We start from the raw sequence: 17,459 nt of genomic DNA on the forward strand, positions 1-17,459 counted from the left end.
GGTACCGGGGATTGAACTCCAGTCCTTGTGCTTGCAAGGCAGGCCACCTTTTGAAGCACAGACCCTGCGAGTGAAAGGTAAAGGTAAAGAAACGAAGCTCACGCATATGCGCTCAGAACAGCCAGCCAACAAAGCACTTCTGGACCCTACTCCTAACAGCCAAAGCGCTGCTTTGTGCCCTCCCTCTATACCAGCGCTAAGTTAATTTTGTAAATACCCCATGGGGTGGGTATAATTATCCCCAATCTTTCAGAGGTAAACTGAGAAATAGAAATGATGATGCTTGCCCAGATTCCTAGCTAAGTAGGTGACATTGCAAGGGTTCTAGCCTAGGCCTTCCACTTGGAGAGCCCACACCCTCAACCTGCCCGAGGCAGACACAAAGACGAGACAGAATCCCTCTTTGATGAGATAAAAACCTTTCTACATGAAATGATAGCCAACAGGGTTTGCTGTCATGCAGTGCAACGAAGAAATCAGCCGGGCAATCAGCAAGGCGCTGGATGCCTACCATAATGTCAGGGGGCATAGTAGAGGAGAAGAGGGGCCACCCTGAAAGTTCAGAGTGAGCACAACCCACACGTTCGCAACCCACAGGGTCACACTCTCTCCTCTGACAGAATAGAGTCATCTGTTTCCGTTCACACAGGTTGGAGAGAACCCACAGGTCACCGGGAGATGCATGACAAAACCACGTGGATGAAAAACTGCAAACTCTTTCAACTAGGGTGGACAAACAGCCTGGTCTTTTCAATTTCTGCACCAAAACCTGAGTCTGGGAACCCTTTGAATCCTGGGAAAAACAAGGTTACTCAGCCTACTTGTTAAATTCAAACAGGAGAGGGAAATCTTTTGCTTTTTTAATTGTTTTTATTGAGCCGGGGATTTAGCTCAGTGGTGCCACCGCCCCTTAAACCCAAGGTCCTGAGTTTGATCCCTGGTACAAAAAAAAAAAAAGTTTTTATTAATATACTGTCTTTATTAATATACTTTAATATACTTTCTCATCGCGGAGCCACAGAACCCAACACCCTTGCCTTGAAGAAGGAGAGGTTTATTTGCTTCACATTTCAGTCTGCAGTTGGCTGGCTCCAAGGCAGTACTTACTGCAAGCCGGGGAGGAACGGCAGGCGGGAAACAAGAGTGAGGGGAGGAGCTGGGGAGAGAGATAAACCCTCCCAGGCCACGCGCCGGTTGACGCACCTAGTCCACCTCCGAACAGCAAGTCAGCTATAAATCCCCATGATCCGGGCACCTTCCAAAGCCATAACAGGCGTGTTAATATTACATAATATTGGAGTTTATTATGGGAGTTGGCACATGTGTTTAACATATCTTAATTTCAATCCCCCTTCCCCATACTCTCCACTCTCAGCAAGATTATGCAGATCCAAGAACAAGAAATGTCTTTCCAAGAAAGGAAGAAAAAAAGCAAAAAGAAGGAAAAACAGAAACAAAGTTTGTGTATATAGGTAGGAGCGCAGGGCTTGGAGGGAAGGCAGAGGAATGGGAAAAAATAAGAACCAAGATATATCATATACAGACACAAATTCCCAATATGAATGTGATCATAGTGAAAACCTAAAATGTACCAGTAAACTCAATAGATATTTTAAAAGAGATGTCTTTCCATTTTTCTAATAACCTCTTTAATTTCTTTCTTCACATTATTAATTTCTTTCTTCTGTGATTATCATTATTGAGGTCTTTAATTTCCTCGGTTAGCTTAATCCTGTGTATTTAATTTTTTAAGCTATTGTGGATGGAATTGTTGTTCTGATTTCTTTCTCAGTGGGTTCATTGTTGGTGTTCAGAAGCATAACTGATATTTTTATGTATAAATCTGTTTTATTGTATATTTTACATGTAATAACATTCATCATAGGGAATTTGTACCTATACATAATATATCTTGCTCCTTCTTTTTTTATCTTTTTTAAGTTTATTGGTACATTTTAGGTATACAGTACAGTTACATTCATCATTGGGATCTTGTACCTTTACATGACAGGTCTTGGTTCTCATTTTTTCCCCATTCCCCAGCCCTCCCTTCAATTTACAAAGACATTGTCTCCATGTTTTTCCTTTTCACATATTTTTTCTTTTCCCTTTTACCTTTCCCCTATTGCTCCCACTTCCTCTACATTTTTAGACCTTTTCTTCCCATTACATATCAATTATACATTTTGATCCTTATTTATACTTTAACTTTTTCACACCAGAAAAACTGTTAAACATGTGTGACTTACTAATTTCACGTAAGAGTATGGCCTCAGTGTGCATCCACTTAGCTATAAATATCTCTAGTTTCTCATTCTTTATGGCTGAGTAGTACTTCATTTTATAGAAAAAAAATACATCTTTATCCAATCTCCAGTTGATGGGCATTTGGGCTGTTTCCAAATTTTAGCTATTACAAACTGTGCCACTATAAACATGAGTGTGCATATACCACTGTGGTATGATTCTTTAATTATTTTGGGAAGATTCCCAGCAGAAGAACAACTGTGTCAAATGGGACTTCTAATCCTACTTGTTTGAGGAATCTCCATACTGATTTCCAGTTGCACTCCCACCATCTTGTTTCTTCTTTCCCACTCCCCTCCCTTCCCCTCAATCCCTCCTCCCTCCTTATTTACAAAAGTTTTGTCTCCATTTTTTTGCCTTTTATTCTTTTTTTTTTTCTTATCCCTTCTTCCTTTGCCCCAGGAGAGGGAAATCTCTTTTGAAATATCTTAAAACCTATGCTATGCAAATTTAAACTATATAAAGTGAACCCTTACGATGGTTAATTTTGTATATCAGTTTGACTGGGCTAGGGGATGCCCAGAGAACTGGTACAACATTATTTTTAACTGTGTCTGTGAGGTGTTTCCAGAATCGGTAGACTGAGTAAAGAAGACCTTCATGACCAATGTGGGTGACATCATCTAATCTACTGAAGGCCCAAACAGAGTCCAAAGATAGAGGAAATTGAATATCCTCTTTGTAGCTAGAACATTCAGCTTCTAGTGCCTTTGAATATCAGGTTCCTGATTCTTAGACATTCCGACTTGGACTTGGACTTATACCATTGGTTCCCCTTGTTTTCAAGGCTTTGATTTCAAGACCAGATTTTCCGGCTCTCCAGCTCACAAATGATGGGACTTCTTGGGCTCTACAATTGCATGTGTCATTTCTCGTAATACAAATCTCCTATTCATTCTGCTTCTCTGCAAAATCTAACACATCCCTCAAAAGACTATCATCACTGTAACCATTGAACCTGAGTGTCTCTAGCACTGCCAGATAGAAGCTGTAAGACCTGCAGGAATCACCTCATCACTCTGAATCCACTTTGCCTACCAGTAAAATTAAAGGTTTTAAGTTAAACTCAAGTACACTGGTAGTCACCAACATATTATTAATGCATTAACATCAGTGTTAGAGAAGAGCCCTGATCCTACACACACACACACACACACACACACACACACACCTATGCATACCTATACAAATTTGTCTTATTTAGGGAAAAAATTCATGTTAGACATTATTTTTCCTTTAATATATGAATTAGTTTGAGGTATACTGTAAGATCAATGTAAGCCTTCAGGATATTTTTTACCATGACTCTTCTAGTTTTTTTTTTTTAATTCACATATGTTTGGAGTACATGATGTTTACATTCATCTTAGGGAGTAGGTAAATGTACTGAATGTATCTTGATTCTTTTTATTCCCTTCCCCTCCTTACTCACATCCCTCCCTCTATTTCTAGATACCCTTTCCTCTTTTTCATTAGTTATTTTTATTTATAAAAATTACTTTCATTGAGGCTAGTTGGTGCACGTCTTAAATCTTTTCCTTTCCCCTGCACACACTGATTCCTGGTCCTCTTCCCATTAACATGTTTCCTAATTTTACCGTAGTCAGTCTTAATTGATTTCACTAGCAATGGTAGGAAATGCCTTCAGAATAATTGAATTGATAAAAAGCACAGGATATTTCTCATGAGCAGTAGCCTGGGGCCTTGGGAGGAGGGCTAACTAGGGAAGCAGGAGCTCTACTGCTCCAAATAGCAAGGCCCCCTGTGGACCATGCAACCACAGTACTATGTGAGGACCAAGGTAGAATTTATTGATAATTAAAGGAATGCAGTGGAGAACGAACGATGTGAAGTCAACAAAAATTTATTGAGCATATAGGCCCCAGGGAGCCATGGCTCAGCGACTCTAACTCGACTCAACTTTAATAAATAAAACACAAACGGCTGTGAACTCTCCATTCTCCATCCTGAGACAGGGACAGGCAGCCTGGGGTCAAAGGACTTGCTGAATAATGTCTCATGTGGCCCACTCATCCTTCTCCTGTGCCCCGCTATAGACAGCTCTCTCGCTCTGTGATTCCAAAGGAACACAAAGCCAGTGTTGTTAATCGTGTCTTTGTTTCCTGAAGTAGACCGCACACTCTAGGAACAGATTGAAACCGTGAACCCAGTTGCCCTTCTGATCTGACTCAGCATTCTACTCGGCTCCTAGCTTCAACTCACTTACACGGAAGGCAAGCGGCAAATGAAAGCACAACTACGTTGTCTTTCCACTGAGGCGAGGATGTGTTGCAGTAAGTGATTCACAGCAAAGGTCACACAAAGACAGAAAAATCAGATCCTAGCCACACGGTAAATAAAGCAGTATTTTTCCTCCCATCCTTTCCCATCTCCCTGCCCTCCCACACAGCGCTAAGAATCAAACCCAGGGCCTTGTGCCTGCTAGGCAAGTGCTCTGCCCCTGAGCCTCCTCTTTAGTTTAGCCTGAGCAATAAATAGTTTTACTTTTCATATCAGCAAGAGCGGTACCTCATCCTTTCTGACTCAATAGGCACCATTTCTGCAGAGAGATTGCAAATTAAGCCCTAACATGCCATCTCTGGTGGGCAGCAAAAACTAATTTTTTGTCATTTCATAGCTTCAGGTTCAGTGTAAATATCTGAGATGTGGTTTATTTTAGGTTTCCTTAAATACAGACATATACCTGAGTTTGGAGGTCTTACAGCATTCTCTGAAGCAACTTTATAGAGACAATTAAAGATTTGATCTCAAAAGAAATCCTCTTCGCTGCACGTGGAATTGTCAGTATGATTTGGTGTACTCTAAATGCACAACTAAAATGGGGAGGGGAGGAGGGGGTGAAGGGAGAGTGGGAACAAGGGGTGCAGCACTACTGAGCTAAATCTCAGGCTTTCCATTTCATATTTTTAAACTTTATCAACACATTAATCTTTGTCTTTATAGGTTGGTCTACCAAATTGGTGAGTTATTTTCATTCTCATTTTCTTTGCTTTTTTATTTGAGAATTTATGAAATCTGCATATATGAGTAGTATGAAAAGTATTAAGGTCCATCCATCATTCTCCTCTCTCATCTCTGCCTTCTGCAAACTTCCTTTTCTGTCACTACAGCTTGTTTGGTTGGAAATTTGTTAAGACAAATTTTGTTATCAGTATATCTTTGTACCTATTTTCTAGTGCTAACGAATATTAATTTTTAAGTAAATTTTATCATAATTATACTTACATAAATGAATAAATCATTAATATCATTCAGTATCTGGTACATATTACAAATTCTCCAGTTGCCTCAAAGATGATATTTGTTTTTCTCAAATCACACAAATCACCAACATTCCACACATCACTGCACTGTTTTATTATACCAAAGTATATATTGTATTGTAGAAAACATGCATTGTGTATATGTGTGGGGTTATGGTTTTACACATATGTGTACACTATTAAATGAGAACCATGGTCATGAATGTGGTAGGATTTTACACATTTGGCATATTGATAGTTTCTCTGCCAACCTTATGATTTCTCTAAATTACATGCTTGATTTAATTCATAGTCATTTGGGAAGAATATTACATATGTATTGGTATTAAATTCTATCATTATGCTTATAAAAATATAATAAAAATAAGTATGGGATATAATAAAATAGAAACAGACAAAGACTGATCTTAAAAATATGAACTCTTAGTCGTTTTTGGATTTCAAATATAAGTATATTCTTTTCTTTTCTGTGAATAAATATATGATATTTATCAAATTAAACCAAGGAGTTTATAAATCATAAAATTTTGAGGGCAGTTTCTCAACTATAATAAATATGTAACTTTGTTTTATTTGTAAATACATTATTTCAAAAATATTATACAAAAAGAAAATGAGAAAGAACATATAATGTTTGAAGATCATATCAAACTAATAATGTATTTGGATTATCAGTCTGTGTTGCATAAAGTGAATTTTTATCAAAAATATAAATTAAGATGTTTGGTTTTGAACATTAAAATTATTTTATGCTTCTAAAATAGGTTATTAGGCCAGGGATTTAGCTGAGTGGCTCTGCTGCCTGCCTTGCAAGCGTAAGGTCCTGAGTCCAATCCCCAGTTCCAATAAATAAATAAATAAATAAATAAATAGGTCATTTTTCTAAAATGTTCCAAAGTATGTATATATACAAAACATAAATTTTAATTGATGATATCAAAGTTTCAAATCAATAGTTTCTGGAGGGGGTTTTTTTTGCAGTACTGGAAATGAACTCAGGGCCTTCTCATTGAACAATATCCCCAGCCCTTTTTAATCTTTTGAGACAAGGTTTCACTAAGCTCCTAAGTTGCCAGCCTGGACTCAAATCCTGGACTTGCAATGCTCTAGCCTCAGCCTCCCAGAGGGCCAGAATTACAGGCCTGCACCACCATGCCCAGCTAAGTCAAGTGTCTTTGAAACTAGAATTCTATATAATCTTTTGAAAGTATAATCAAAGCTTATTAAATATATTTTATTGAAGTGAAACTATTCTTAGTGCTTAGCAGTTAATTTCTACCTAGTTGCCTGTATAAAGAATAGGTATCACACTTTAGATTGTATCTAGACCTACTTAATTACAAATTTAAGAATGAAATGCACAGTTTTAATATTACAAATAATTTCTAAGCTTCCATGCCATGTGTAACTACTACAAATATTGTATTAATTTATGAGGACCTCTGGAGCCAGGAATTGGAAGCAAGAAAATGGACATTTGGCACCACTATGAAACAATAACTCTTTATGCAAAAATCTATTGCAAGTTAATTAAAGATAAATTAACTAAATTGATTTTTCTTGAACTGTACTCTGCTGCTCAAATAAACCTTACATTCCCAAGCAGGTCCAACATAGGCAGCAGCACAGCCCTCCCAGCTCATGGCCTTCACATAGAGTTCCCCTTGTTACAAGGACATAGGGCCACAGATAGAGGAAAAAAAAACCTGAATAATCCAATGACAGGCAATGAAATTGAAGCAATAATTTTAAAACGATCTAACAACTAAGAAAAGTCCAGGATCTGATGGATTCACTCCTGAATACCACAAAAGCATCAGGGAAGATATAATATTACTATTCCTCAAATTCTTTAATGAAATTGAAAGGGAAAAAATTCTTCCAAACATATTCCTGGAAGCTAGCATTAACCTGATTCTAAGACCAGACAAGGACCTAACAACAATTACGAAAAAAAAAACCCTACTATAGGCCAATTTCTTTAATGAACATAGATGCAAAATCCTCAACAAGATGCTGGCAAACAGAATGCAAGAAATCTTTAAAAATTTTGTTCATTATGACCACATAGGCTTCATCCCAAGAATACAAGGGTGATTCAATATATGCAAATCAGTAAATGTAATACATCACATAAAAAGAAGCAAAAACAAAATCACATGATCATCTCAATAGATGCAGAAAAACTTTTGACAAAAATCCAACATACATTCCTGAAAACCTTAAAGAAAATAGGTATAGAAGAATTTTACCTCAACTTGATTTTTAAAATTTTATGATAAACCTACTGCCAACATCATATTAAATGGGGAAATAATTTCCCACTGAAATCAGGAATAAGATGTCCACTGTCACCACTCCTGTTCAATACAGTATTCAAAAAGTTAGCCACAGCAATCAAGCAAAAGAAAGAAATTTAAAAGTATACGTATAGGAAAGGTAGAAGTCAAATAATCATTATTTTAAGGTGATCCTTTACAGAGAAGACCAAATTTCCACCAAAAGAATCAGATAATTAATAAGCAAATTTAGCTATAGCAAGATACAAAAATCAACTCAGAAAAATCAATAGTATTCCTGTACACTAATAATGAACTCTCTGATAAAGAAATTATAAAAACAATGCCATTCACAATAGCATCAAGAAAAATTAAGTACATAGGAATTAACCTAACCAAGGAAGTAAAAGACCTCTACAATGAAGACTACACTACTCTGAAAAGGAAGATCAAAGAGGGGAGCAGAAAATACAAAGATATCTCCTGTTCCTGAATACACAGAGCAATATTGTCAAATAGTGACCTTACTACCAAAACTGATATACAGATTTAATACAATGCCAGTCAAAATACCAACAGCATTCCTCATGATACTGGAGAAAATGATCCCAAGATTTAAAGGAACCAGAAGAGACAGAACAGCAAAAGCAATCGTGAGAAGCAAAAACAAAACAGGTGGCATCACAGTCTTGGATTTTAGTTCACATTACAAAGCTATAGCAAGTTTTAAAAAACATCATGGCATTAGCACAAACAAATAATAATGTAGATCAGTGGAACAGAATAAAATATTTTTTTAAATCCCAGTCACATTTTACTATCTCCCTGTGTTAATGGCCCAACTTGCTAGGGAAAAGATAGCCTCTTTAAAACAGGGTGCTGGAAAAACTGGTTATCCACATGCAGAAGGTTGAATCTAGACTCATATCTGTCTCCATGTTTCAAAATGGATCAAACACATGATACTAAACCAGAAATACCTAATCTCCTGGAAGAGAAAATAGGTAACACTTGTAGACACAAGCAGAGGAGTGCTCGCTGTGGCGACATACATACTAAAAACTGGACATGGGGACAGGAAAGGACTTTCTAAACAGAGCCCAAATTGCACAAGAAATAACATCAAGAATCAACAAATGGGATTATATCAAATTCAAAAGCTTCTGTACTGCAAAGAAAACAAGCAACAGAGTGAAGAGACAACCTACAGAATGGAAAAAATGTGGCAGCTACGACTCAGACAGAGTATTAGTATCTAGAATTTACAAAGAGCTCAAAAAACCAGATGGCCCCAAATAAAAAAGACCCAATCAAAAAATGGGCAACTGAAATGAATAGACACCTCTTAGATTGAGTACGAACAGTCAAGAAATGCAAGAAAAATGTTCAGTATCTCTAGCCATCAGAGAAATGCAAATTAGAACAACATCAAGAGTCCTCTTACTCCAGAAAAAGAAGACTATTATTTTTAAGAATCAATAACAAATGCTGAGGAGACTCCAGTGAAAAAGGCACCCTTCTGCAATGTTGGTAGGAATATAAAATACTACAACCACTACAGAATTTTTTGACATTTCCTCAAAAAGCTAAAAATAAAGTCAAGTGTGGTGGTGGCACACACCTGTAATACTAGCACTCAGGATGCTGAGGCATGAAGATCACTCCAAGTTCAAGTCCAGCCTGAACTATATAGCAAGACCCCAACTCCAAAGAAAAACTAAAAATAGAAATTCCATTTGACCTAACCATTTCCTTCTTAGGTAGCTTATTAAAAGAATTAAAGGCATCATACCATGGTGATGCATGCATATATATGTATATGGCAGCACAATTTATAACAGGTAAATCTTAGAAGTAACCTATATATCCATCAACAAATGAGTGGATAAAGAAAACATGTTTATGCACAATGGTGTACTACTCTGCCATAAAGAAGGATAAACATGAACCATTTATAGGAAAATGGATGCATCTTGAGATCATAATGTTAAGTGAAATAAATTAGACACACAAGCTTAAATATTGCATAAATTCTCTTATATAAGAAACCCAAAGTATAAATAATTTCAAAAAACAAAATAAAAGATAGATGATAAGAAACAGAGATAGATCATTTGCAAATGGGAAAATCTAGAAACTGAGGGAAGTGAAAGTGAGTAGAAAAAAGGGGGAATAAAAAGAATTAAGCTATGTTAAGTATCTGTACCTATTCCCTAAGATGAATGTAAACATTGTGAACCATACAAGGGCCAGCCTGAACTACAAAGACCTGGTCTCAAATAAAATAAAATAAAAAGATAGTTGCGTTCCAGGAGTTAACAGTATGAAAAAGAAACAGACTCACAATACTCAGGAAAATACTATAGGTTGCTTCTAGTATATTTTGGATCCAGGCAGCCTGCTTCTGCAAAGTGGTATGATCAAAGGGACTATGTCTTCATTGAATTTTGTGTTAAAGACAGTAAAGATGTTAAGCAAATTTTGAAAAATCCGAACTCACTTTTAGTTGTCTTGGAGGAAGTGATAATTTTAAATATTTGAATGAAATTGATCTTTTTCACTGCAGTGATCCAAGTGATTCCAAGCATGAATGAACAGACAGATCAATTTTACGTTGTTTACCAAAAGGAGAATCTGGCCAGTCATGGCCTAGGTTAACAAAAGAAAGGGCAAAGCTTAGTTGGCTTAATGTGGACTTCAATAATTGGAAAGACTGGGAGGATGATTCTGATGAAGACAGGTCTAATTTTGATCATTTCTCCAAAATGATGAACAACATGGGTGGAGATGAGGATGTAGATTCACCAGAAGTAGATGGAACAGATGATGATTCACAAGACAGCGACGATGAAAAAAATGCCAGATCTAGAATACACAATGTCATCAACTGAATTTTGAAAAAGAAAATAACTTCTCTGCAAGATTTTCTAATTGAGAGAATCCCTGAGTCAATAGCTCTAAAGGCAGATACTGTATTTGCCTCTTTTAGCCCATTTTTCCAACCTGTTGTGTTTTTAAAAGGTTTTCACTAAGGATTGATAATGTACCATTGTATGGGGCAATTTTGTCCCCAGAGGCGTTATCATTATGCATGAACATTTCCCAGACTTTCACAAGCTGTTGAGGTTGTAGGCAACAGATACAGCAGTTATGATTTTTTTTTTCCTTTGGTACCAGGGATCAAACTCGGGTCCTTGTGCTTGCAAGGCAAGCCACCAAACCGCTGAGCTAAATCCCTGGCCCAGCAGTTATGATTTTAAACAAAATTTTTTCACCTTAGTCTCTATTTCATAGCATAGTTACTGACACGACAGGAAGTTCTCAACATAGGGAAAGCCAACTAAATTTTAGATTTTAGACATGGACTCAAAGTGGCTGAAACAAACTGGCTGACACCTTAGACTGGTAACCTGCTATTCTTCTGGTGTACCTTTCAGGATTGTTCCACTAAAGTTTATTTTTCAAAAAATTTAACTTCATATTATTGTAAGTGATCACCTGTCAGTGTTCTGGATGTAACTCAGCTAAAATAAGTGAACACCCTTAACTTAGGTGGTTTCTGAAGCCTATACATTTGGTACTGTTTGGCCCTTAAGCTCTTAGCATAGAGGACAAAGAAAGCTGTACATTGTTGATTGGGGGTCTGTACATTGAGGCCAGATTTGTATTTGCACTGTCAGTGTGGCAGATGAATGAAAAGGTGTTATACACTGTTGGATTTTTTATTTCTGTTTTTGATTCAGCTTTTACACTAGTTGAAAAACCTCACTTTATGTTCATGACAGTGGGGATTTTTTAAATGTCTAAATTCTTTCTCATAAACTGTTGGAAGACTTCGGCTGTCCTTTTCAGTGTCTGCCTCACTGTGACATCATGCATCTACCATTTGCTGGAACGCAGTTTTTATTTATTTTGAAGAATTATTTGGGGCTATCCCTCTGTTTGAAAAAGGCTTGCCGTAATGTCACAGGAAACCTTTTAAAAGTGGATCTGTAATAGAAAATTGTAGATGCACTTTGCAGCAGCTGGAAAAGAAAATGTGATTTGAATGAAATAAAACCCAATGTGTTGTCATCCTCTTAATTTGGGGGAAAAAAAACACTGTGACCCAAAAACATGTATTTAAAATTTCTTCTTATTAAAAAATAAGGTATCAAAGTGCCTGCTATGGTCTCAATATTTATGCCCTCTCCCAAATTCATGTGTTGAAATTCACCCCCCAAAGGGAAGGTATTAGAGATGGAGCCTTGGGGAGGAGGTCAGATAAGGAGGGCTCTGGTGTTACAAATGACCTGAGTGCCTCTATCAACAAGGCCCATGAGAGCTCATTTATTTATTCCTTCTGCATGTGAAGACATAGGGAAGGCACTGTCTATGAAGGAAGGGCCCCCAGAAGACAGTGAATCTGCTGGCAGCTTGATCTTGGACTTCCCAGCCTACAGAACTATAAGTGATAAATTTCTGCTGTTATAAATTACCCAGCAAATGGTATGTTGTTACAGTAATCTAAACAGACTAGATGTAACCTTCTTAAAATCTGTTCTGTGGATACATAATTCTAAATTATTTTAAATGATGCTATAAAATACTCTAAAAAATCACCAGAGCTCAGGAGTGTAACTTAGTTATAAAGCACTTGCCTCACATTCTCAAGGCCCTGAGTTTCATCCCCATCACTACAGGAAGGAAGGGAGGGAGGAAGGGATCAAGGGAGGGACTCACTAATACAGTGGTCTCAGGTTGTGGTGAGTATTGATAGCATCCAAGAAGAGTCCACATACAAATCCCAAGATGGCTCCATGAGTCTAGGATTGGATCTACATTTTTAACAGACTCTAGAAGATTATAATGTTAAAAGATTTCAAGATACATTAAAACATGATTCACTAGCAGGAGGGAGGACAGAAAAAGAATAACTCACTAAAAATATCGTTTAAAGCCCTTTATAAATAAAGTGTGTTTGGCTTCAGTAAAAGCATTTGTTCCAGCTCTAAGAATTCTATGATTCTAACTATAGCTCCACCTAACTACTTAACAATCAAAAAACTCTTCCAGGCCTTGGGGTATAGTTCATTGGTAGAGCACTTTCCTAGCAAGTGCAAGGGCCTGAGATCAAACCTCAGAACCACAAAAAGAAAGAAGAAAGATCTTGAGCTAATTTATCATACCTTTCAAAGTAACTTTGTTTATGCCAAGTGAATGCAAAAAAATGCATTTCAAATTTGATGAACTTCAAAATTTCTAAGCATAGCTTCCCCTTTAACCCATCTTATTCAAAACCATAGATTTTTTTTAAAGCAGTGCATCTGTAAACTATTACTGTAAAATGATCCTGCCACTCACTTCTCAATGGGACTCATAGCTTTTTCTTTTAAATTAACCATTATTGTTGCACTCCTTGAGAAACACAAAACAATAATTAAATTTATTCAGTGCTTCAGGAGGTAACAGATCTAAGTCTTTGATATATTTTTTTAATCACTAGTCTGAGGAAGAACGTCATAAGCTAAATATTATTTTTTCCCATTTTATAGATGAGAAAAATAAGGTGCAGAGAGAGTCTGTTTTCTGAATTCACAGTTAAGTGGTGAGGTCAGGCAGAGACAGTCTGACCCTGGAGCCTACACTAGTATATAACATGAGGTCTTCTGTAAGAATAAGGCCTAAGGAACAGCTGAGAAGAGGGAAAACTAAAGTCTCTGTCTGGTTTGGCATGTTTTTCAGGATCCTCAAGAAGTTAAATAATTGAGATTATCTATGTTGACCTTTGAGATCCATTTAATCATAGACCCAATGAAATTTTAAAGTTAAAAAAAAATTATTACTCCAACAGACCCAAATCAACTCCATGTGTCACACAAATTATTATTTACTTAATACTTTCAGGGGATATAAATCAAATGCAAGAACAAGTTCAATTCAGCTATCTGACTTTGAACCCAAATCAATTACCAGGAAGAATCATTAAGAAATGTAGTCACAAGAAAGTTTCAGTAACTCTCAATACACAATCTGTTGGACTAGGATTTAGTCAGTGGCACCATACCTGCCTCACAAGCACGAGGTCCTGAGTTCAATCCCCAGTACAAAAAATACACACACACATACACACACAATCTGTCCTCATATTAAATGTAATACATCACTTCAGAATGGCAAACAATTTTCCCAGCTGACCCACATCTTTCACCATATACTGAAAACATGTGAAATATTAGCAGAAACCTCTGTAGTTGGCTCTAGTCTCCTACTCAGTGTACAATGAGGGGAAAAAAATTAAAAGACGGAGCTAAGAGACATAGAAAGCAGGGATCCAGGACAGCCAATGCTACTTAAGCAAAAGGTGCTGGTCCACCCAAGCCACTGATTTATTTTATTTGAGACAACTAAAAATAATTAGATGTTCAGAAGCGGTATACAAGAGAAATCAAACCACTTACTTTACCATGTATTCCCTCTTCTTTACAACTCAAGCAAAACAGAGAGGGCATTATGCTTTAAGGGAAATGTCAGAAAAATAAGCAAATATATTTTTCTTCTCCATAATAACAAAAAAAGCTACAAGAAATTTAATTGTAATGACACAAATTGGATATCAGCTTGCAGGTATTCACTAAAAAGACAAGAGGCTGTTACACTAAGCCACTGATTTTGATTAGTAATCACTTGGGGTAAAGGCTAGCTACATGTGAGGGTGGAACAACATGCTAGGTTGCATAGTTGTGCAGTTTCTATGGAAACTAATGCAAGCAAGACTCGTAACGAACAAGACAAAAAAAAATTTTATACAGTGGAGTGCTACTCTGCCATAAGGATGAGCTTCAATCATTTATACCTTAATGGATTCACCTTGAGACCATACTCTTAAGTGAAATAAATCAGAAACATATATTTAAATACCACATTACTTCTCTGGTGTGGAAAACTGAAAGTGGAAATAAGGACTAAAATGTATAATAGATATTGGGAAAAGGGAAAAAAATGTTCAAATGGGAAGAGGGCCAGGAGCCCAAGGCCTAAGAGAGAGTGAGGAGAATGGAAAGAATATCAATGCTATGCCATGAACAGTTATCAAATACCCATAATGAATGTAAAGATATGTCATAAACATGAGCTAATAATAATAATAACAGCAACAAGAAAAAAATGGGAAGAGGGAATTTAAAGATGGAGGGAGGAAAATGAGTAGGAATGAAAGAGAGATTAAAAAGGGAAGTGAGATGTAATATGTACATGTACCTGCTCCCAGGATGACTGTAAGCTTCATGTACTGCAAATATGTACTAATGAAACAAAAATTAAAACTTCTAAAGACAAACAGTGCAGCATATCATTAGAATTAGATCTTGTTAAATTCTTTTGTCTCCTAAAGATTGCAATTCTTCACAATGGTACGATATATGAATGAGAGGGAAATCTTCACTCTGCTCAAGAACTTTAAGGTCTCCACTAGTCTGGGGACTAAGTTTCTGTCACTTGGAGCTGCTAGACTCCAGTGAAAAGAAATTTTAAAAAAACAAACATGGAAGGGTAGGGGAAGGGCAATAAGGGAGAAGAAAAAAATATGAGAAAATTAAAAAATGGAAATAAAGTGTTAGTAAATGGGGAGGGGAGGAGGGCATGAAGGGAGGGCAGGGACAAGGGGGAAAAAATGAGAACCAAGACCTGTCATGTAAAGGTACAAGATCTCAATGATGAATGTAACTACTGTATACCTAAAATGTACCAATAGACTCAATGAGAAAAAAATTAAAAAAAAAAAAAACAAACACACAAAAAAATAGCTTTATTATAGTGTGCCACCTGATGACTAGAACATAAGACAGCAAAGGCACCAACTACGGCCAGATTCCATTTCCTCGTTTTTTTCTTATCATCTTGTATAGAATCAGGCTTATTCACAGCTCTCACAGAATCCCCCAAGAGAAAGTAATGATGAGTCAGAAAACGAATGAATCACCAGTAGTAGAGACAGCCCTGAGGCCACCACACATTTCCTGCTGACTGCATCAACAGTCTTAGATCGCACTGAGGAAGCCAAGGGATGATAGGGATTAGAACATGAGGGAGGGGGCCAGGGATTTGGCTCAGTGGTTCCACCGCCTGCTTCCCAAGTGCAAGGTCCCAAGTTCAACCCCACCCCGCCACCCGTGCCAAAAAAAAGATGAGGGAAGTACAGGGAAAGTATATTATCTCATCTTCCCCAGAACTGTCATCTTTCATTTCATAAACAAAGAGCAGTGGACTCTAATAATGGCAAAAAGCACTCCCTGACCTTCTAGTTCTGTAACTTATGCTACCATTTCACCCTGATCATAGAAATGAATGACATCAGAGCACTCAAGTCAATTTAGGCTTGAATTAGTGTTGGGAAGGTAAACATGACCATCGATATTTCCATAATAAACTTAATTTTCATTCAGCTTCTTTACAATATCACCAAATCCATTCCTTAACCAAAGTCTCACTAGCATATGGTAAATATACATCCAGAAGAACAGGTAAATTTTTGCTTAACTTTAAAAGATTTTAAAGTTAATCTACCAGTCCTATTAGAGGGCAGACTATGGGGAGTTTAATATAAGAATTTTCTGATTGGCCCATAAATCATAAATGTAAATAAAATAGGGGCTTTGGTATTTCAGTGATGGTTGTTTTTTAATCTATGAAAAGACTATGTAACATGATCAGCAGTTCAAATTTTGCCCTTATCTACAGGACCTGGACATAACTCATAGATTTGCGTTCTTCCTACCAGCATGAGGTTTTGAAAATTGACTTAACTGCCTGAATCAAAAGAAGTTGGAGGATTTCACATTTTAAAGTGTGCGTTTACAACTACACTGAAAACACAACTTCTGGCAACACTAAGTCCACTCTCCAGTGTGTCAGCGATAGGTAGAACAGCCCCGAATTTGCCCACTTCACTGAGGATGTCATGATGCCAGTCCTGCAAGTATTTGAATTTGCACCCCCTGCTGGGAATTCAGGGGAAAGAGTAGGGGAGGCAGAGAGAGAGAGAGAGAGAGGACCGGCAGGAGGGAGAGCGAAATATGAATACAAGCTCAAAGCTCAAAGCCCAGCTGGTGACAAAATTAGGAATTCATCGCAAGTTCTTCTGTTAGTGGTGGAGCCAGGGTTAACACCTGCCACCATCCCTTTCAGGAGGCAGATTGCATTTGCAAACAATGCTAAAATTAGATTGTCTAGCTCTTCCATGCTTCTAGATACTGCTAAAAGTTTTCAAACAAATAAGAAGCCAACTCAAAAATGTGTTTCCAGAGTTTCTGAGAGGCTGTTCAAGGGCAAGTTTGGAAAACATACAAATTGAAACTACAAATGTTGAGCTGCAAGGCATTTTGCATCTTTGATTTCTTTAAATTGACTTAAATGCAGGTGGCACTTGCTAAACAAGCCACAGTCACCACACACAGTATCACATGGTGTCAACCCTCAGGGAGGACTCCAAAGACCAACCTTTCTCCTGAGTGCTCTACAGACAACAATGGGAAAAGGTCTCTCCCCCAGAAAGGGAGTGGGCTTTTGCTCTCACCTTTTGTCCTGGTAACCACCCCACACCACTGGCACA

General features: G+C 37.3%; 1 pseudogene; it reads left to right on the forward strand.

Moving 5' to 3' along the window:
- LOC117285293 overlaps positions 1–10,768 on the forward strand; it is a 34,984-nt pseudogene extending 24,216 nt beyond the window's left edge.
- Positions 10,769–17,459: the final 6,691 nt, after the last annotated feature.

This window comes from Fukomys damarensis, unplaced genomic scaffold (assembly GCF_012274545.1).
Source record: "Fukomys damarensis isolate Sample0158 unplaced genomic scaffold, DMR_v1.0_HiC HiC_scaffold_8, whole genome shotgun sequence".
Classification (NCBI taxonomy): Eukaryota; Metazoa; Chordata; class Mammalia; order Rodentia; family Bathyergidae; genus Fukomys; species Fukomys damarensis.